Source organism: Abrus precatorius, unplaced genomic scaffold, assembly GCF_003935025.1.
Source record: "Abrus precatorius isolate BTA unplaced genomic scaffold, Abrus_2018 Scaffold9, whole genome shotgun sequence".
Classification (NCBI taxonomy): Eukaryota; Viridiplantae; Streptophyta; class Magnoliopsida; order Fabales; family Fabaceae; genus Abrus; species Abrus precatorius.
In genome coordinates, this window is record NW_020874439.1 from 6944623 (window position 1) to 6966925 (window position 22303).

Sequence of the window (22303 nt, forward strand, 5' to 3'; positions counted from 1 at the left end):
AAGTCACGAATTTAAGAAGAACTGGGAATTTCTGAGGGGTTTAATCTAATAAATGAAGAGAGAGTTCAGAGAAACAAAGTTGGGACATGAGAGAAGATGAAAAATGAATATTTCATGCATGAAAGTTTTTATATACCCTCAAAATCGTGATGTTCTTGCTACAGCAAGATACAGTAGCTACAACGAGACTCTCTCTCGCCACAACAAAAATATTAGATAAAATTGCATTATATTTTCTGCACTTTTCGCTGCAGCGAGGATGCTCCAAAATATTCCATCTTCACCGTCTCATTCGCACTATAGTGAGAGCCTTACAGTTTACAACACCTCAAAACTCCCCCCACATACCCTTACGTGCATATTTATCATATAATGCAATTTAAATTAATATGGAAACAACGATGTTACAATCCTCTCACCCTTTAAAAAATTTCATCCTTGAAATTCATCAGCTTTAGAAGAGGTAGGGGTATACTTCTCTCATTCTATCTTCCGGTTCCCAAGTAGCATCTCCTTTATCATTGGTGTTCATATTACCTTCACTAATGAGATATCTTTACCTCTTGATTGTTTAATTCGATGATCCACAACTATCATTGGACACATCATACGAAAGATTCTCCTTGACTTGAATAGTGAATAGATAATTATTCTTTTATTCTTTTGATTATAACATGATGTGCAAAGCCAAAGTATAACAGCGTATCTTAAAATTTTAATTTCTGAAATAGTAAAAAATGCGTTTGATATATTTTAAATGCTTTTAAAAATGTTGTACAATATTTTCTTAAATGGTTCTGATATCATATCTAGTTTAAAGATTATGTTTTTCAGAAACATCCTTTTACTCAATAATAATTGATAAATTTATTTATTTTATAAACTAACTTTATGCTGATTTGAAAATTAAAATAAAAAATCAACTATATATATATATATATATATATATATATAAGTTAGTTACATTGACTAATATTAATAGTTATGGTTATAAATTTTTAAAGATAATGACTTCAAATAATATTTTATTATAATACCGAATTAATAATAAATATTTTAATTAGACGATAATAAAATGAAGAGATAATATAAATTAATTTTTATATCATAAACAAATTTATAAAGTATTATAGATTCTCACATTTCTCACAATAATCTTTTAAAGTATCCATACCAAACATAAGAGCTTAACAATTTTAACTTAAATTTTAAAAAGAGAAACATAAAAGAATTTATTTGTCAAATGTCCTCTAAAAGAATACAAAATCTTCCGCTAACCATAAACTGATTTGACATAAAATGTAAAAATTATATGAATAGAAAAGTATGAAAATAACTTTATTTACAACCATGGGTATGATGCTAGCGTGAGAAGCCAATTAATGAAATTTTGAATATAGTTTTTTCTTTGGCGACAAATAATGATAATGTGGTTTTAATGTAGTCAACTCACATATTGTGGTAATAGGGATAAAGGTTGCAACACATGGACACTGCATTTACATTAATCACTAAGCATGGTGGGCTAGCCACTAATAAAGATTATCCTTATAAAGGATCAAATGGTTTGTACCTTCTCACAATGATATATTGGCACATCAACCTGCATCTTTTGCAAGTTTTATACATTTTAGCTTTTATGTATCTAAGATTTAGGTGATGCAAATCTTTGTCTCAGGGCACAAGCTATATTCCACTCATCAACACTGGCCAAACCTTCAATTATCATCTGCCCGACACTAATGTATGGTATGAAACCTCTTTCTGTCATCCCCTGTCAAAGAAGAAGTTGGAAATTCCTCTCAGACTTACTCACTCTCGAACCACAAGGATTTAAGAAAAGAACACAATATTGAATTTCATTCATTATATTCTCAAATGATTAAGGAGGGGTCTTTTTATACTATCCAATCCCTTACAACTATATTTCTATTAATGACTAACCCTCTTGATACACTAATTAACTGTTAAAACAATTATTTTCTATTCCTAATTTCTGAAATATTACAATTAAATCCTCTATATTTCTACTTATAACAATTGTCCCCCTCATCAAGTATGGCCTTGACCTCAAGGCCATCGAGGATCAAGTTGTTCAGGGAGAGTCTTGATATTTCTGCTGCAAGGCGTGTAACTCCTGCTATATAGCATCTTCTGGATTCGTTTCTGACCATTGCACCAGTACTTCCGTGATTGCTCTATTTCCCTTCTTCTTCATTCTCCTATCCAACATTGCAACATTGCTAGAGGACGAATTTATAATTCACCATCTGCATCAAAAAGAGGTAATTGTGATGATGCCATCTATTTCCCCAAATGTTTCTTCAAAAGAGAAACATGAAATACATCATGTATTTTAGTTCCTTAAGGCAGCTCCAATTATATGCCACCCTGTCAATGCGGTCAATAATTTAAAAGGACCATAGTATCGTGCAACAAGTTTATAAAATCGAGTATTTGCTAATGTGTGTTGTCTATATGGTTGAATTTTTAGGTAGACCATGTCACCAGATTGAAACTCTTTCTCTGTTCTTTTTAAATCAGCATACCATTTCATTTTTGCCTGTGCTTTATAAAGATTTTCCTGCAATGCCTTAGTTATCTACTCTCTTGTTCTGATTGTATATTACACAGCTTCCACTAGAGATTCTCCATTTGCCAATATAGTAGGTGTGGAAGGTGGGTAACCATATAATGCTTCAAATGGGGTCATCTCGGTAGCAGTATGAAACTTAGTATTATACCACAGTTCTGCCACTGATAAGTACTGAGACCATTTCCTAGGCATGTCACCAGTTACGCATCTTAGGTAAGCTTCAACTGATTTATTTAAAGCTTCTGTTTGTCTATCCGTTTGTAGGTGGAAAGCAATTGATTTCAAGAGCTTTACCCCATGAGTTTTCATCAACTCAGTCCAAAATGTACTCAAGAAAATTGAATCCCTATCAAAAATTATTTCAGAAGGCCACCCATGAAGTTTAATTACCTAATCCATAAATACTTATGCTACTTTAGTTGCACCAAATTGATGTCCTAATGCTATGAAATGACCATAGACTACTAAAATTACTATTATACCATTAGATTTAGGCAATCCAATTATAAAATTCATAGATATAGAAGTCCATACTTTTTATGGAATAGGTAATGGTTGGAGTAGTCCTACTGGCAGTTGTTGCATAGGTTTATTCTTATGACAAATCTCACATTCTAACACCTACTGCTTATTTCTTTCTGCATCCCTTTCCAGTAAAATTGTTCTTTTATTCTCCTGTAAGTCAACTCATTTCCAGAGTGTTTGCTAATTACTGAGCTATGAAAATGCTACATAATTTTCTTTCAAATTTCTGATGTGTTCCCCACTACCACTTTTCCTTTTCTTCTTAAAATGTCTCTCTTAAAAGTATAGTGCTTATGAGGCTGCTGATGGAATCGACTATTTTTTTTTAACTTGGTGTCTTGTTGCTATGCTTCCTTTGTTTCCTGAATTAATTGTGAGGTCACTAACATAATTGTTGCTAAACTGCCTTGGTGATCATACTTAGATAGTGCATCTACCACAGTATTTTCCTTACTTTTTTTATATTCAATGCTAAACTCTAACCCCATTAATTTTTTCAGACCCCAATTCTGCATTATTGTGGTAGGTGGTTGTTCTAGCAGATGTTTTAAGGCTTTCTGGTCAGTCTTTATAGTGAAGTGTTTCCCCATTATATAATGTTGTCACTTCTTAATAGCAAATAGGATTGCATAGAATTCTTTTTTATAAGCAGACAACAACTGATATTTAGGTTCCATTGCTTTGCTTATATAAGCTATAGGGTGTCCATTTTGTAATAGGACTGCCCCTATACCAATGCTTGAGGCATCTGTTTCAATTATAAAAAGTTGATTGAAATTAGGTAGAGAAAGGACAGGTGCTGTAACCAAAGCTTTCTTTAGTGAGGTAAATACAAGTTCAGTTGCTTCTATCCATGTGAATGTAGTATCTTTTTGTAGGGGCATTGTCAGAGGAGCTGCTATCTTCCCATAACTGTTGATAAATCTCCTGTAGTAATTGGAAAGTCCTAGGAAACCTTTTAATTCTTTTTGATTTCTAGGTCTACACAAATTCTGAACTACCTCAACTTTTGTATGATCAGGTTCCACATTTTTTGCTGAGATCAAATATCCTAAGTATGCAACTTTACTTTGTCTAAAACTGCATTTCGTGTGATTGACAGCTAAGCAATGCATCTGTAAAATGTCCAAAGTTATCTTCAAACACCTGAGGTGGTCTTCCCATGTCTTGGTGTAAACTAAAATGTCATAAAAAAAACTAGGATAAATTTCCTCAAATATTCTCTGAAGATGTCATTCATCAAATTCTGAAATGTAGCTGGGGCATTGCTCAAACCTAATGGGAGAACCACCCACTCATAGTGGCCACTGAGTTCTGAATGCTATCTTGTGTATGTCCGCCTTTACCATTTGCACTTGATTATAGCCGCTTCTTAAATCCAACTTGGAAAAGTAACTAGCACCTTGCAACTCATCTAACAAATCTTCAATTAGTGGTATAGGGAACTTATTTTTTACTGTAAGTGCATTCAATTTTTGAAAATCAGTACAACATATCCAAGAGCCATCTTTCTTCTTTACCAAGACCAAAGGGGAAGCATAATAGCTGGCACTTTCTCTGATAAAACCTGTGGATAGTAGTTGCTTTACTTGTTTTTCATTTTCTTCCTTTTGATTATGTGGATATCTATAAGGTTTCAAACAAACTGGGGCCTCACTTGTCAATTGTATTTTGTAATCATATCTCCTTTTTGGAGGCAATTGTGTAGGTTCCTTGTACGAATGCTGATATTGCTGCAATAGAGCCTCCAATTGTGCTTGTTCCGTTGTTGTTAAATGATTGTTCTTGTCCTATGTTGAATTGGTCTAGCAAGTAGGACCTTGTATTGCCAAAAGCATTGTCTCTCCAAGAATAGCTTTTAATTTTCCCTGTGTCTCCAATATATCACTCAACTATTGTTCTCCTTGTATCGTCACTGATTTACCTTAGTATTGGAATGCCATTGTTAATTGGGCATAATACCAACAGATTTCACTGAAGGTTTTTAACCATTGCATGCCAAGGATGACCCCAAAGTTGTTGCTTGGCAAGACTAAGAAATCTGCTATGAACGTGTGGTCATTAAATTTCCATGATACCTGTGTGTGCAATTTTTTGTGATGATTAATTGCCTGTCTGAAGCCACCATTACAAGGCAGTTTTTAATATGAGTTGTCTTTAACCCAAGCACCTTTACCCACTTTTCACATATAAAATTATGGGTGCTGCATGTATCCATTAGAAAAAGAACCTCTTGTTTCTTAATCAACCCTTTTAACTGTAATGTATTTTCTCGAGCAACTCCTTGCAAGGCATTCAAAGAGATATGAACACTTTCATCTTGAATCAACCTAATACTATTCTATACAAGCTCATTTTCCACTTCATTCTCATTGTCAGAATCTGAGTTTATCTCAAAATTGCCTTGTGCTGCAAAAATAGCACCTAGTTTATCCCAAACCTTACATTTTTGTTTATGATACCTATTCCACTTGTCACCACAGAAACAACATAGTCCTTTAGCTATTCTATCCCTTACTTCTTTTCTAGAAATAGCAGGTGTAGATGTTGCCTTTGATTCTCCTGCAAATGAAGAATTTGGAAAATATTGAGAATGACTTTGTTGTAGACTCGTGATAGGTGTGCTACGAAAATGCTGTGTTGTGTTTGACCAAGCTTTTGAATATCGTACTAAGGGCTCTGGGTTTGCAGATCTTCCTATTGCAAATTTCTTTGTCATATGTAAAGAATTTCGTCTTGCAACCGCGCTAAACGGACCGGTTCTTGAAGTGATGAAGGTTTATGTACTCTGACAGATTTTTCTAAGTCAAGTTTCAATCCAGAAAGAAAGAAACTCAGAGCTATCTGTTCTAAGACAGTGACACGAGCCAACAAATTGTCAAACACCTCCAAATATTCAATCAAGGGCCCTTCTTGTTTTAGTCGTGCTAATTTAGCCATAGGATCATCGAAATCTCCATTCTCAAAGCGATAATGCACATCTTGAAGGATTTGACTCCAAGATTTGTTCTTGAAATCTGTTGTTTGCACGTAATGTCTCTGCCACACAAACGCTTTTCCATCCATTGAAAGCAACAATGAACGGCCACGATGGTCTTCTGGACTCCCTTCCAAATCAAAGAATTGTTCAGCTTTGGCTCTCTAATTGCGGAAGTTGGTTCCATCGAAAGAAGGAAAATTAATTTGATCTCTGTCTAGAACTGAAGACAAAACTTCCTATGTCGCATTGTCAACTTCCATTTCTAGCACCTCATTTTTGCCCGTATTGAGCGCTGCCACTGATGTGATAAGGCCATCCATAGATTTTTGTAACAACTCCAATGTTTTCTGTGTTGTATTTTGAAAATCTATGAATGTTTCCTCCATTGAATCCATGTGGGTCTCAAGTTCTTTGGTGGTCACCATTGTTACCAAGATCTCTTGGTACCAATTGTCAAAGAAGAAGTTAGAAATTCCTCTCAGACTTACTCACTCTCGAATCACAAGGAATTAGAAAAGGAACACAATATTGAATTTCATTCATTATATCATCAAACGATTAAGGAAGGGTCCTTTTATACTATCCAATCCCTTACAACTATATTTCCGTTAATGACTAACCCTCTTGATACACTAATTAACTGTTAAAACATTTATTTTCTATTCTTAATTTTTGAAATATTACAATTAAATCCTCTATATTTCTACTTATAACATCCCCATTGCAACCTTGCCGGCCAAAACATAGTTACGTTTCTCCAAGCACCATTCAATCACCAATTCGTAGCTCTCAAATCCAACAGAGTTCCCCTTTTTCTCGAGGAACTCAATCATCTCAGCAGCCTTCCATATCTCGTTGTTTGCCCGTAACGCTGCCAACAATTTCAGCAGTGTTCCCTGTGCTGAAACCATATTGAACCACCATTTGCTTCATCAAATCCTGTGCCTCAACAGTCTTTCTCCATCTGCAAAATGCACTGATTTCAATGCCATAACTATTCGAATCGGGAATACACCCTGCCTGACCCATGCCCCTCAGAACTTTAACTGCCTCCACTAGATAATTATCAGTCTCACAGTCAGGGTGATATCCAATTAATTGCATCTCAAGTAAAACGTTAGCTACAGAATGAGACAGACATTGCCGGTCCAACCAAGCAGATGAGAGAAGAACATGGGTCGGAGGAATTGGAAGGCAACCAGAACGTAAAGTCCGTTGTAGGACAGCTAGTGCAAGACGGAGGGGATGGGAGCTTTGCAGCGTGTAAGAAAGAAGGTAGGAATAAGCTAGCTGGGGCTTGGAGCATGGTCTGATAGGTATAAAAGACTGCAACATTTCATCAACAATTTTCCCTTGTAAGTTCTGAGGAAATGAAGAAAATAAAGAAAAAGGATTTGAATTTTGGCAGCAATCCAAGGAAAAGTAGGTCTTAAAGTAGTTTTTCGCTTCTACTTCAGTTCTAACAGCCTGCTCAAGCTTTTGCAATGAAGACACTGAACGAAATGAAGAACATTGGTTCAGAATAGGGCAAACAAAATCTGTGGTGCATTGTTGCTCCCACCACCATTCTTGATCAGCTAATATAATCCTGAAGTACCTTGTAGCGTTAAGAGAAATGAAACCTGTTCAAATTTCTCAGAAAAAATGTTACGAAATTAATAGGGGTGAAAGTGTATGAGGATATATGTCACAAACAGAAATAAAAAAAAAAAAAATGCAAAGATGTGGCTGAGCATTGATAAAATATCATAGTTTTTTTTCATATATTAAACAAAGAGGCACCTTTACATGGGAGAATATGCAATTATTATTTGAAACTACCAATTCGACATTACAGTGGTTAAAAGAGAAAGTGTAACGGTGAAACCACAAAAATGTGACATGTCAAGCATGCAGCACATCATCACCAAAAGCCATGATATTTGCATTGCAATATGTCCATGTTGAAACTAAAAATGATAAACACAATGCAATGACAAAGCAAAAACATGTAATTCAGTTCGTACTTCATAGTTCATAAATTATAATGGTTCATACTTCATAGTTCATAAATTATAATGCAAAATATATGACTAGAATCAACACAGCTCTCATCAGAACATGCACTTTGAAATGAATTAGCCAAATGTAATATCAAACAACAGTCAATCTTGTAATTAGGGAAGTTGTCAGGTCAAGTAAGGTTTAGTAGAAAAACATGCCCAAACTAATGAAAAATAATTGGTTTGAAATGAATTAGCCCAATGTAATATCAAATCTTTTTTTTTTTTCATGACAATTAGAACTGTAACAACCTGACTATTTTCTGATTGGTTCAGGTTGAGTCATTGGGTTAATTTTAAAAAAATAAAATTATAAAATCGGAAAAATAAAATATAAGAAAACCACACTAGAAGAGCCACATTGCCACAAGAGAGAGCACATGGTTCTCCTGAAATTTAACAAGTATTAAAAAATTAGAAGACTTTCATGTTTTCGACAGATAAAATATTTACCCAATGCCTGGCTATTTCAACCTAACAGATTGACGAATATTTTCTTGAAAACCTCTTAGGCAAGCTTGCAAGACTAAAACTCAACAAGAGACATAAGAATGAACACCATCTCCTTTCTTAATCAATCAGTACCATCTTTTTCTTTTACAATAGGCATTCACTAATTTTTCCATTCTTACTCTAATAAAATTAATTTTGAGCCCATTTTTTAATTAAGAGATTATTGGTCTTTTAGTGCTAAAGTAAAGGGCACCCCAAGTCCAGCTGGATTTATTCATACCCACTAAGAAAAGATAAAACTATATCTAGTGATTGAGTTAACACCACTAATTTGTTACAAATGCTGTCATACGGAAAGATGACATCTATTCAGAAGATAAAACTATACCCAATTGTTTCTTTTTATTTTTTAAAATAAAGCAAATCTAGTCTAATCGTTAGTCATTTTTCCTCTCAAATATTCATATTTTACTCAAAATTTTCCCAAATTAATTGATTTCCACCTTATTCTACTAAAAAAATTCACCAATTAAAATACTCAATTTCACTCCAAATTAAAAATGTCTCCAATTTTGCAGTTTTGAGTTCAAATTCTTTTGACTTATAACGTTTTTATACTGAAGTATCATATAATTAATTAATTGATAAAAATGCTTGCCCCACATTGCAGTTTTTATGTGTGGTAATGAAGTAACTAGACATGATATAAATAGCAGGCATTATTTCAAAATAAAGCAAATTACCATGACAAAATATTGTCCTCTTAAATGGGATATTAACAATAAATTGATGACACATATTTACATGTTTTCAGTCTTCACATAAAAATACTGGCAGAGAGATACTTAAAACTACTCAAGAAATTGGCTATCAATGTAAAGTTGATTTAAACTCACCTTCAGAACAATGTAAAGAGATGAAGGAAAAACAAATGATCGAGTAGCAAACACAGGGTTCAAATGCCTTGTTAGAAAAATATGCAAGTAATAGCTCATTTATTCCATGTTAAAAACAGAGAAGTTAACCAAACAAATTGAAATTGCAATATTACCTTAAGTTTTTCCAAAAAGATATTATCTAGATAGTTTCTCAGCAAGTAACATGCTGTCTTACAATATCAAAGATTACAAAGGCATCTAAATTTAAACAAAGCATGAGAGTCGAGATTAAAGCCATGTAACAGAACCAATATAATTCAACCAACCATTTAAACTCAATGCCTATACTTTATACAGGAGTAATAATATATTTTAGCTCTAAAATGAGTGGTGAATAAAATTTGTATAGGGATAAAATTTATACTGAAAATTTCAGTATAAATTTGTAGAGGGATGGAATTAATTCAAACAATTGTTTAGACATGTGATGCCTAAGAATTATGTTTAGGACAATTTATTGGAATTAAAAAAAAATCAAACAAGCAGATAAATTTACATAAAACTTTGAGCTTACAATCAACTGTAATATATATATATATATATATATATATATATATATATATATATATATATATATATATATATATAAGGCCAAATTAGGTCTAATTATTGCTTTTTGCACCATACTTTTGTTCCTTGCACCTTCCTTCTTTTTTCTGTTTTTTTTTTAAATATTTTTTGTGATAATAAAAAATATTTGACCCAATGTAATAATGATTTTTTGTTTTTACTCATGCACCATTCAATGTCTATAGTCCGATTGAATCACTATTATTTCACCGTACATTTTTTGATCCATTAATTTACCTCTTCAAGTCATTGTGATTTTTTTGTTAATCATTTTTTGTTAACGTGATTACTGATTAGTTTGTTATTTTTTAATTGAATTTTGGATTATTATAAATTTTCATAAACATGATTATGAAATTATAATTTACAAGTGTCAAAAAATAAGATTTTGAAAATTTTTCGCTTCCATATTTTTGTTTTAGAATCTATGTGCTTCCATAATTTACAAGTTTTCGATTTTAAAATCTTTTTAACTTTTGAAATTTAATTTCAAAAGCAAATTAATCTTCATAAAACATAATTTATAAGATTTCCAAGTTTTTAAAAACTAAAAGCATGTTTATTTTTATTTTTAAATACAATTTTATTTTTTTAAAAATAAAACTGTATTTAAAACTAAAAACAAACATGCTCTAATTTTTACATTTTTATAATTTTATTTTTGAAAGTATTATTGACTTCTGAAATTATTATTTATAAGCTTCTAAAATTAACTCGGAAATAATCATTTTTATAATTTTATTTCTAAAATGATCATGTATTTTTAGTTTTTTAAAAAAGAAAATTCTTTTAAAAATTACAAACAATCATGCTCTAAGTTTTTGGAACCCATTTTTTACAATTCCAAAATTTTGAAAGCAAAAGTTTGAATTTAATGACCAAATTTTTAAAATTATATAAGTGTGTCAATTTCACAATTATCACCTCCTAGAGGCTCTATAAGTGTGGATTTACTTAACGCTAAAAATTAGTTTTAAGAAACTTCAATGCTTAAAATAATTCTTATTACATTAATGTTTAGCATTGGAAAGAGTAGTCAAATTTGAGAAAAAGCGTCATTCTGATCTTCAATGCTAAGAGCAAATTAAGAATAAAAAAATATTTAATTTCTTGAAAATTTAGGATTTGACTTAGTTTTAATTTTTAGTTTTTTAAAATTATATTTTAAAATAATTTTATAAAACTGTTTTTAGGATCAAATAAAATTTATTCAGTAATTTAATTTTAAAAATTGTTTTTAGATGAACTTTCATTAGTTTTATGAAAAAAATAGAAAAATAAAAACAAAAACACCTTAGCAGTAATTTTATTTTTCAGTTTAAAAACTGAAAATAAAATAAAAATAAAAATAAAAGAATATATTTAAAAAGAGAAAACAAATAAGCCCTTAATTTTTTTATTTGAGAAAAGGTATGATTCTAATTTTTTGGAAACTTAATATCTGATGGTATTAAAATAAACTTTCAAAAATATGTTTTAAGAACTTCCGAAATTTAATTTTTTGAAATATAATTTTTTGAATAAAAATTTTTTTGGAAACTAGTTTTAAAAATTATTATTACATGCTTCTAAAAATAAATTTATTGAATTGTATTTAAAAATAAATTTATGAAATAATATTTTAGAATATTTCCAAAATTTTATTTCTGCAATGTATTTAACTGAAAGTATATTTTCCACTCTTCATGACAAAGAGCATGTTGTTAAAGCTTCCATGAGTCTTTTTCATATCCATATTAAAATGAATCATAAAAAATGCTAAAAATATATTCTTTAATATACGTTTTTTCTAAAATATCCTCACTTAAACTTTTAGAATTACAAAAGTATAAGCATAACTGAGGTTCATATAGTTTTTGTGATTTCTAAAATATTTTAGCCAACATACTTTTTATCGGTTATAGTCTTAACAAATATAAAATATCTTGCTTTTTTCTTATACGGTTTTTGTTTTCCATTAAAACCAAAACCTGAAAGATAGAAACTCACACACAAAGTTCCAGAACACATGCAAATCTTCAAATTATATTAAAAATTCACCAACTTTACGAACAAGTCAAGATTTAAATTCTAAAACAAATCGTGCCCAACGTCTTCTTATATCATTAATTTCTTTTTCAGGTATTGGATCAACATCCTTAAATATCTACATGTTAAAAACATATATTAAACATGTAAGACTTTAAATACTATAATAACATACGCAAATTTGTTTTAAAGAGAAAACTATGAATATCGAAGTCCAAGAATTGGTAATGGTTTGCTGTGATGAAAGTTAGCATGCGTTTCATCACATAGTATCTACACTCCCAACTTTAATTTTGTTTCTGTGACTATGAAAAAAAAAAGCATAATAATATTACACAGTATAATAAGTTATGTAAAAACGTAAATATTAAATATTGAATCTAAGGTAAATTATTTACGAGCATATAAGCATATCCATGTAGGTCTTTTTTTTGTGACATGCTTACCCTTCATCACATTGCATGCTTTCATACAGCTATACATGATGAAGTTAAAATAATATGATAGGTAAAAAAAAATTATAATGGTATGATACAAGTTTTGTAGTACTTACATATCAATAATAACTTTTATATTTTTCTTGGGCTTATTACATAACAAACACAGAAAGACGACTTTGTTACGTTTAGGACAAAGGATTAACAATTGCCAATGACTCCTACAAATATAAGCTTCATTATGAAAAGTGATACAAATTTTGCTAAAAGCTATTTCGAAAATGCTTACTCATAATGATATGGTGTAAGGTGTACATCCTTAGATCCTTTACACAAACTTCTTTAAATGTATGCCTGTATAGCATCAAACTTGTTCCCTAAGCTCTGAATCTGTACTGGGTCAATGAATTCATACAAATTACCCACCCCTTTAAAACAGATTGCTGACGTAGGTAACTACAAAGTGCCAATATGAATAAGTATTAGTGCTTGATAACGTAATTGAGAAATTAAATAATAAAAATGAACTTACATTAACCACACTTAAATTATTGAAATGCTAATCATCTCTTGACTCATGACAAGCTCGATAATGTCCTTTTGTGTCAAATACAATGAAACTGAATATGCATTCCCAATTATTTCAAATGCCATTTGTATTTGCAAAGGTTGTCCTCCTAGCTTCATTATCAATAGAATTCTTACTAGTTTCACAAATATCCTATAGAAATTATAACTATTAGTAGATATAGAACCTAAAATTACATAGTTATAATACATAATTGAAAGAAACTTTACCTGATCATTAAGAAATTGAATAAGTTGTTTAGGCCATAAAATAAAATAATTGGGAGCTTTCCCCACTGTTCGAACCTCCTTAGTTGGCATAGGGACAAGAGCATAAGTAACTTCAACCCGTTCAACAACTAATCTAAGTGAACCATCGTCTATTTTTTTTATGGTGTGTGGCTGGATTGAAATTGTGTATTGTGCCTATGATGATATTATGACTAAAAAAACATGTTAAAAAGAGAATAAAAACTTGCTGTTAGAAACTGTTAGTTTCCAATTCAGTTAAAACTGTTAGTTCCATTTATAAAGCTTGTTTCTAGTATTCTTACAAGTGAGACATAGGTGGATTCTTTGTAATCAGTTCTTAATAAACTAGTGAACGAGATTTGATTGTCCTCTCTTGTGGATGTAGGCCACATTGGCTAAACCACATTAAAGATCTGGTGCTTTTCTTCTTTTCCCTATCCTTTTAAAGTTTTCTGCATTTTCCATTTTCTATTATTGTCTCTGGTTTGTTTTGTGAGGACACAAAACAACTTGTAAGAACACGACTCTACAAGTGGCACCATCTATGAGAAGATTCAAGCTAGAAACTTCAAGAATGGGAACTACAAAGTATGACATAGAGAAATTCTCAGGAGACAATGTGTAACACCCTTCCTTCATATATATAAATAATTTGCATTTATAACATATTATTAAACGTGATTAGGAAGGATTGGTAAAAATTGTATATCTTAAAGAAATGGCACAATACGAGAATACAAATTCATATTTCTTGATAAATATACAAAATACCTCAATAAAAGATTTCTCTTGAAAAAATATGAATGAAAATACATCAAAAGATTTATACATTTATTACATTAAACTTTATTATATCTGAGCAGTTTCTTTCCCACAATCCTTGCCGAGTATGACCCTAGAACGGATCATCCATCTCCATGTCTATTCTTTCATTACCTGAAAATCATCAGTAAGGGTGAGTATTTCCCGTCCCACTAAGTCTCTTTTAATGTAAATTAATTAACAGTAATTAGAGTTATAACCTACTATCCTATTCTAATTCATTATCAACAATGTACAATTCATATTAACATTCCTCACATTCAGATACATACAATTATACAACTATCAACTATAGGATATACACAATTCACTCATTATACATGCATTTCTATATTGACCTGTATGTTATTATACATGTATCATATCATTTCAATTAATATGTAAGAATACATATGTCCCAGTAACACCCGTCGATGTACTACAACACATATATCATAACAACATAAATCGATTTGTTACGATACATATATCATAATCATACATATTCTATATCATATCCCATCTATAACACTTTTCATCATAATTGCCTCTGGGATCCCTTGAGGACTTCCTAGCATAGATAGCTATTGGTTGGCCGTAACATCACCGATACACGTGTGCCGCCTCGACCTCTTTTAGCAAAGGTATATTAACATCTGTGAATGTTTATTTCAATAATCTAAGCTTTGAGAAACTTACTTAGATCTGAGAAGAACAGATTTTTGAGCTCAAATCTGAAAGAGATCCAAAATTATTGGAGATTTTCTCTAAGAAAGGAGAGGGAGAGAACGAAGAGGATGGAGAGGGATATGCGACTTTCTCGCTACAGCGAAAAAACTAAAAGTTTTCTTCCTTTGCTGTCTGTCATTCTAGCTACAGCGAGAGCAGCATCCTCGCTACAGCGAGAGATTCTAGCTACAGCGAGAGGGCTCTAGAAGGTTTCATTTTCATTGCCTTATTCTCGCTACAGCGAGATTTCCTATAGTTCACATAAATCAAACACTTCTAATTTCAAATAACATGCACAAACAACTAACATTAATTGCAATAATAATAAATTACAAAATGAGGGTGTTATAACTCTTTCACCTTTTTAGGAATTTCGTTCTCGAAATTCACTCGTTACTAAACATATTGAAAACCCCTTTATGTACCTTCAAAGCTCTAGGATTTTATAACATTGAATTCTTAATTTGAATTTCCAACGACTTCTTGCATTGGTCGCTACTACTCTTCTCAAGCCTCGTGAGGTTTCTTTCTCCTCTCTAATCACCTTAATCGGTTCATGGTGCTTCTTCCTATATTATGTGCTTGAACTCCTTTACTTGAGAAATGTATATTTTGTTCACTAATATTGCAGTGCAACTCTATATTTGTAACCTTTTCCTTCATTATATCATCTCGTTCAAACATGTACTTCCTTATCATACTTTAAATCTGCACTAGTAAATTGTCGATAATCTTTGAGGATTCCAAAAATAAAGCCTTAAGCTGAATTGTATAGTTATTTTCCACTTAACATTGTAGCTACAATACTTATTCCATCAAAGGGTATAACCACTAAAATCACAATTCTTCAGAAATTTCGCCCACTTACTTCATTAGTCATGTAATTTTCCTTAATCGGGTAATCACTTCAATCTTTTGTCCTTTGATATAGCAACTATAGATCTTCAATGCAAATACCACTATTGTCAATTCTAAATCATATACTAGATATTTTCTTTCACGTGGTCATACATGCCTAATGCATAAAAAATTTTCCTTCATTCTAACTTTTAAATAAAACTTACTCTCATTAAGCCAACTTAACTAGTGATGTCATCCGTCAAGAAAATTTCTAGATTGTCCTAAAAGATCACTTGTGTTTAGCATCAGTTACTCTATGAAGTTCATGATGATTTGCAAACATCCTCATGATATGATCCTCTTTTTTATCGATAAAATACAAGTACTTCTTATGACATCATACTTAGTTTCACAAACATGTTCTATCATGATCTCTTCATCCAATTAACTCCATTAGTGACACTACATGGCAAGATCGACCTTAAACTAGTTCCTATGTAATTCCTATAGCTAACTTACATTCTAATATATGAGATAATTCTAATTTCCATCATTTCTTCTATTAATGCAGCGCCCATGGTGGAAACCGGTTGCGACACTCATTCTGAAGTGCAAGAATTCATGGAGGGGTTATAGGCTGGTCAGGTGTTGACGCTGCTTACTTCGTAGAACTCACTTGTGCGAGCCTCCTATACCTTGATACAAGCCTTGTTATTGCTGAATCCCAACTATGCATCAGTAATTTTCCTCATGTTGTTTTGTTTACCCAAAACATACCTAATGACTTCTCAACACTTCCTTTTAATCAGAAGCTTTAATTTATGTTATTCCCTTTCTGGAACACATTCTGACCAATTCATCAATGAAGAGATACGACATATTTCCATTTATTTTAACTGAAAAGTTAAGATAAGTCCAATGTTGAACATCGCTACCATTAACCATTCCTATAAGGATGTTTCCCTCTTGTTTTCTCCCTTAAATGCTTTCATAGATGAAATGTGATATTATGCGATTAACACCAGACTAAATCCCATCATAAAATCTATAACAAATTTGAGTTTGTCCTTATATAATAGCTCTATTACTTTTTCCCAAAACAACCTTAGAAACTTCTTATATCGAAGTACTCCCATTCGGGAGGATTTCATCCTTGGGAAGAAACAAGTTACAAACAATTCGATTCTTCCTATATTTCCTTGAAATAACTCTCAACAAAATTTGTAAGCTAGTGATACATAAGTACCCAAAATTTAAGATTTATCCTTGCATCAAAAGACATGATTAAACAAAACTAATTCATTCCCTACATGACGATTTAATAGAAAAGTACAGGCGACTTAGATTAGTAGGGAAGATTTACTTTAAGAGGACATAGAATAACTGATCAAGAGTTTAAACGTCAACTAATTCATTGATGAGGATAATTACAAGAATATTGCATGGCCACAGGGTACAAACAAGACAAAAGTTCTTGTGCCATGAAGGATTTTACATACAGAATTTAGAGTTACAACAAAACGATAGGATTCTAATAATGTCGATACATACCACATTGATTAACTTACGCGTCCTTACTTCTCTTGATGTGATAACAAAATTTCACTCTGCACATTGCTCCAATAAACAAGATCTTATATAAGAATAGCACTTTCCTGAACCCAGAGGGTTATTAACTTTTGGACATTGGTCTGTTGCCTCCACTTGTACCTTCATTTCTTCGTGATGCAAATCGGCAAACATCCGTTGAATGTCCTGTCTTTCCACAATGGTTGCACGTTGCAGGTGGTTGTGTACAGTTCCTCACCCGATGTGGTGCTCCATATTTGAAACATTTTATTGAATCTAAGGGATCCTTGTTCTTAGATGTGGATTTCTTAATTTCACCAGTGCTTCTACTTCTTTAAAGTGTGTGCCAACAAACACTTTCCATATGCCCTATCCTTCCACAATAATTACATTTAGCAGGTGGTTGTGGGTAATCTTGTACCCTGTGAGGTCCTTTACATCTAAAGCATCTAGCTTTGCTATAGGAATTCTTGGATTTATTTCGATCGTTGCTATAAAGTGTCTTTATCCTTGCCCGTTGTTTAGTGATATTTGAGTAAGATTCTTGCTTATATCTAATAAACTTCTTTCCTTGTTTGAGTAACTTTTTTGTTTCATCATTTATTAACTCCTATTTCCAACTATCTTCCAACATTATACACTTACTTATTAATGTTGGTAAATCCATTAGTTGGAAGATACTAACTTTTTTGTGAAGGTTATTTCCTTAGTCCATTCTCAAATCGTTTACACCAACTCTATCATTATTTTCTTGCTGAAAATAAATCCAATACTTCATTAGCTCGTGAAATTTTATGACATATTCTTTAACTGACATCTCTCCTTGCTTTAATCTAAGAAATTCCTTTTCCTATTGTTTCTTCAAATCTCCTAGAAAATGGTTCTCCAAGAAACTTGTCTTAAATGTATTTCAAGTGATGAATCCACCCTCCTTTGGCAGAATGTCGATTGTGATTTTTCACCAATCTTCTGCCTTCCCAACTAACACAAACGTAGCACAGTCAACTTTATGTTCTTCTCGGTAGCCCATTGTATTAAAAACTCGTTCCACATTTACAATCCATTTCCAAGCTCTTTCCGGGTCAAACTCTTCTTAAACTTTGGAGGACAATGCTTCATAAACGTTGGTAATCCGTGACTTTTAACTACTTCTATATTCTGATCATACACTAAGGGTTCTGACACTTGAGCCATATTTGTTGGGATCTTAGTGGTTGCTTCAATTGATCTATCTCTACTCGTCATTTTCTAATTTAGATAAACACATTATACGTATGTTAGCAAGCCTATTGTTCACATACGTACACATACACACATTCAGATCAAACATTTCACATAAATCCCTATTTGGAGTACCAAATAGGTCACACTAATAAACAATTATTTCATGTTCTTATCCTACCAAATACTAATATAAACAACATTTAGTACAACAAACTAGTCCCATACCCCAGGCTTGTTAGGACAAACTGCTCTGATACCATTTTGTAAAACCCTTCCTTCATATATATAAATAATTTACATTTATAACATATAATTAAACATGATTAGGAAAGATTGGTAAAATTTGTATATCTTAAAGAAATGGCACAATATGAGAATACAAATTCATATTTCTTGATAAATATACAAAATACCTCAATAAAAGATTTCTCTTGAAAAAATATGAATGAAAATACATCAAAAGATTTATATATTTATTACATTAAATTTTATTATATCTGAGCAGTTTCTTTCCCACAATCCTTACCGAGTATGACCTTAGAACGGATCATCCATCTCCATGTCTATTCTTTCATTACCTGAAAATCATTAGTAAGGGTGAGTATTTTTCGTCCCACTAAGTCTCTTTAAATGTAAATTAATTAACAGTAATTAGAGTTATAACCTAATATCCTATTCTAATTCATTATCAACAGTGTACAATTCATATTGACATTCCTCACATTCGGATACATACAATCATACAACTATCAACCATAATATACACAATTCACTCATTATACATGCATTTCTATATTGACTTGTATGTTATTATACATGTATCATATCATTTCAATTAACATGTCAGAATACATATGTCTCAGTAACATCCATCGATGTACTACAACACATATCATAACAACATAAATCGATCTGTTACGATACATATATCATAATTATACATATTCTATATCATATCCCATCTATAACACTTTTCATCATAATTGCTTCTGAGATCCCTTGAGGACTTCCTAGCTTAGATAGCTGTTGGTTGGCTGCAACATCACAGATACATGTGTGCTGCCCCGGGATTGAGAACTGTTCGAACCCGAATATGGTCCCTTTGAGAACCTCGGGGGTCTCCTATCATGTCTCTGATAGTCATATTTTAATACATCTTTCTCTCTATGTTTTCGATTTAATTGAGTCTTTTTAGTATATTATTTTGATGTGTTAGTTTAGATTTGTGTTGGTAAGTCATTTAGGATTTAAATTTAAATCTTTCTTAATTCGTGCCATAAATTCTTGTTTTGACACAGTTTCTTGAGAAGACCATATCTGGAGCTACACTACTCGGAATTGGACAAAATTGGTTTCCTTGGAAAGATAAGAGAGAGATCTACAACTTCTCTGTTGCGAGAAAAGCCCAGTTCGAACATCTTCAGGCCCAAAACTGCGTCACAATGTTGCGGTCCTGCAATGAATTTTTCAGAATTTGGTTTTTATTGTTGACATTACTTAATTAGGGTTTTAGGAACCTCGTTAGGAAGCTGGGCCTTAATTAAGCCCAATTATTTTGTCTTTAAATAGGGTTTATGATTTCGCGTGGGGATCTTCTTCTTTTTTTTTTGCCTTAATTTTCAGAATTTTAAATAAAAGCTTTCGTAAGGATTCCTCTCGTCTCCCTCTTTTTTATTTTCGGAAACTTCATCCCCTTCTCTAATTGGTCGAGCAATATGATTATGAAGCAAGGCTAATTCATCAACCGGTTCAAGGTTTCAAAAACTACATTGCATTCGAGTTTCAAAATAGGTTTTATCGATTTCCTCCTTTCCTTCCTCTTTTCTAATTAGGTTAATCACGTTTTTCATGATATGAATTTTCGTTGCATCCTAAATAGAAAGAATAGGTTAATTTCAGATTTGAATTAATTGGATTCACCTAATTTAATCAATCAATTGTTCTAAATTTTGTTAAAGCATTGGGTTTGCGATTGCGGTTCTTGTTTTGATGGAATTCATAATCTAGATTTAGATTTTAGGGTTGTTGATGCGCATTGAATTAGTGTGATTGGAAATTCGTTGGGATTATATCTGTGTGAACGACGAGAATTGCATTGTAGGGATTGAGATCTTGAATTGGTTGAATTTCATAATCCTTAATTTTCGTTTTTGTTATTTTGTCGTTTAAATTCAAAACAAATCCTCCCCCAATCTAATTTGAAATTGCATGATGGAACTAAAAATAAAATGCATTTTATGTCCTTGAGAGATGACCTAGGTTTGCTTCTTGTATTGCACAATTTTTGAGAAAATCTAGCTTGTTTGATACCATTGCGACGTGATTATCAGTCTCACAGAGCCAGCTCCACTAGTGTCTACTGTCTTCTCCCTTGTATTAGCTTCAAAAATTCTGCTCTTGCTCACCAGAGTGGGCAAGTCTGTCAGTTGAAACACACTAACTGCAACTCGAATGTCCGGCCTCAGTCCATTTTCAAATTGAGAACACAATTCTTCCTCTCCATCACCATGCTGGTAGTGAGGCTAATACTTCATCAGCTCTTGAAATTTAGCCGCATATTCCCCCACAGTCATACTTCTTTGTTTCAGCTCAAGGAATTCTCTGGCCTTCTGCTTCTTCAGGTCTTAGGGAAAATAATTCCCTAGGAAGATTGCCTTGAAGGTCTCCCACTAGATGTAGCCACCTTCTTGTGGCAGAGTCTAACTGGCAAACCTCCACCAGTCTTCCGCCTCGCCACACAGTAAGTAAGTGGCATAGGCCACCTTGTGCTCCTCACGGCATTAAAGATTTTCTCTACATCGGCCATCTACCTTTGGGCTCTTTCAAGATTGAACTCTCCCTCAAACTTCGGAGGATCGTGCCTAGTGAAGGCAAACAATCCTCAGTATTTAGCCGGCTCTCTGCCTTGATTATGCACTAGAGCCTCCAGCATTTGAGCTATGAGCTCCATGGGATCATTAGTACTTATAGATTCTCTACCTCTACCAAACATGCTTAGGCTAAGCTAATCACAAATAAACAGTCACATCTTAACATATCAGATCAACCAATACATTTATAATTCAGGCAAACAAAACAATCAATACTTAACTGTGGACGTCTCAGCCCGATACCCCAATTCGGTTGGATGAACTGCTCTGATATCAAAATTGTAACACCTTAAATTTAATTTTAATAAATAACAATTTTGTAAAATATTATCCTAAGCCCTATAGCAGTTCATCCGTCCCTTCTCTATGTCCGTTGCTGATCGTCTTGATTACCTGAAAAATAAATGTAAGGGTAAGTACTCTACACTACCAAATGCAATAAAACATAGAGTCTCACCTTCAAACCATTTAAATATATTCAGCAAATAGATAGTACATTCATAAGCAGCATTTCAGTACAATTCATTTCAATTAAAAATGTCGATGCACTAAGGCACCAACAGCAGTTCATACTCATCATTCACATCATATTCCACCAGCATTAGCATGCCCCATCATAGCACATTATACTGGAGATTACTCGCCCCTTTCATAGTATTTATGCCGGCAACAACTCGCCCCATCCTTAGTAATTATACCTGCGACAACTCTCCCCATTCTCAGTGTTTATACTAGCGACAACTCGCCCCATTCACTTTGTTGTACACCGACGGTTACCCGCCCCATTCTCTTTATTTCACAATACATGGCTCTAGGCCCACATTCGTTTATAAAACACAGCACCTAGCCTACTATTATCTATAACATACAGCACGTAACCTA

The 22303-nt window shown here is 32.5% G+C and overlaps 1 pseudogene; it reads right to left on the reverse strand.

Moving 5' to 3' along the window:
* Positions 1-1645: 1645 nt before the first annotated feature.
* LOC113850690 lies at positions 1646-21357 on the reverse strand (annotated as a pseudogene).
* Positions 21358-22303: the final 946 nt, after the last annotated feature.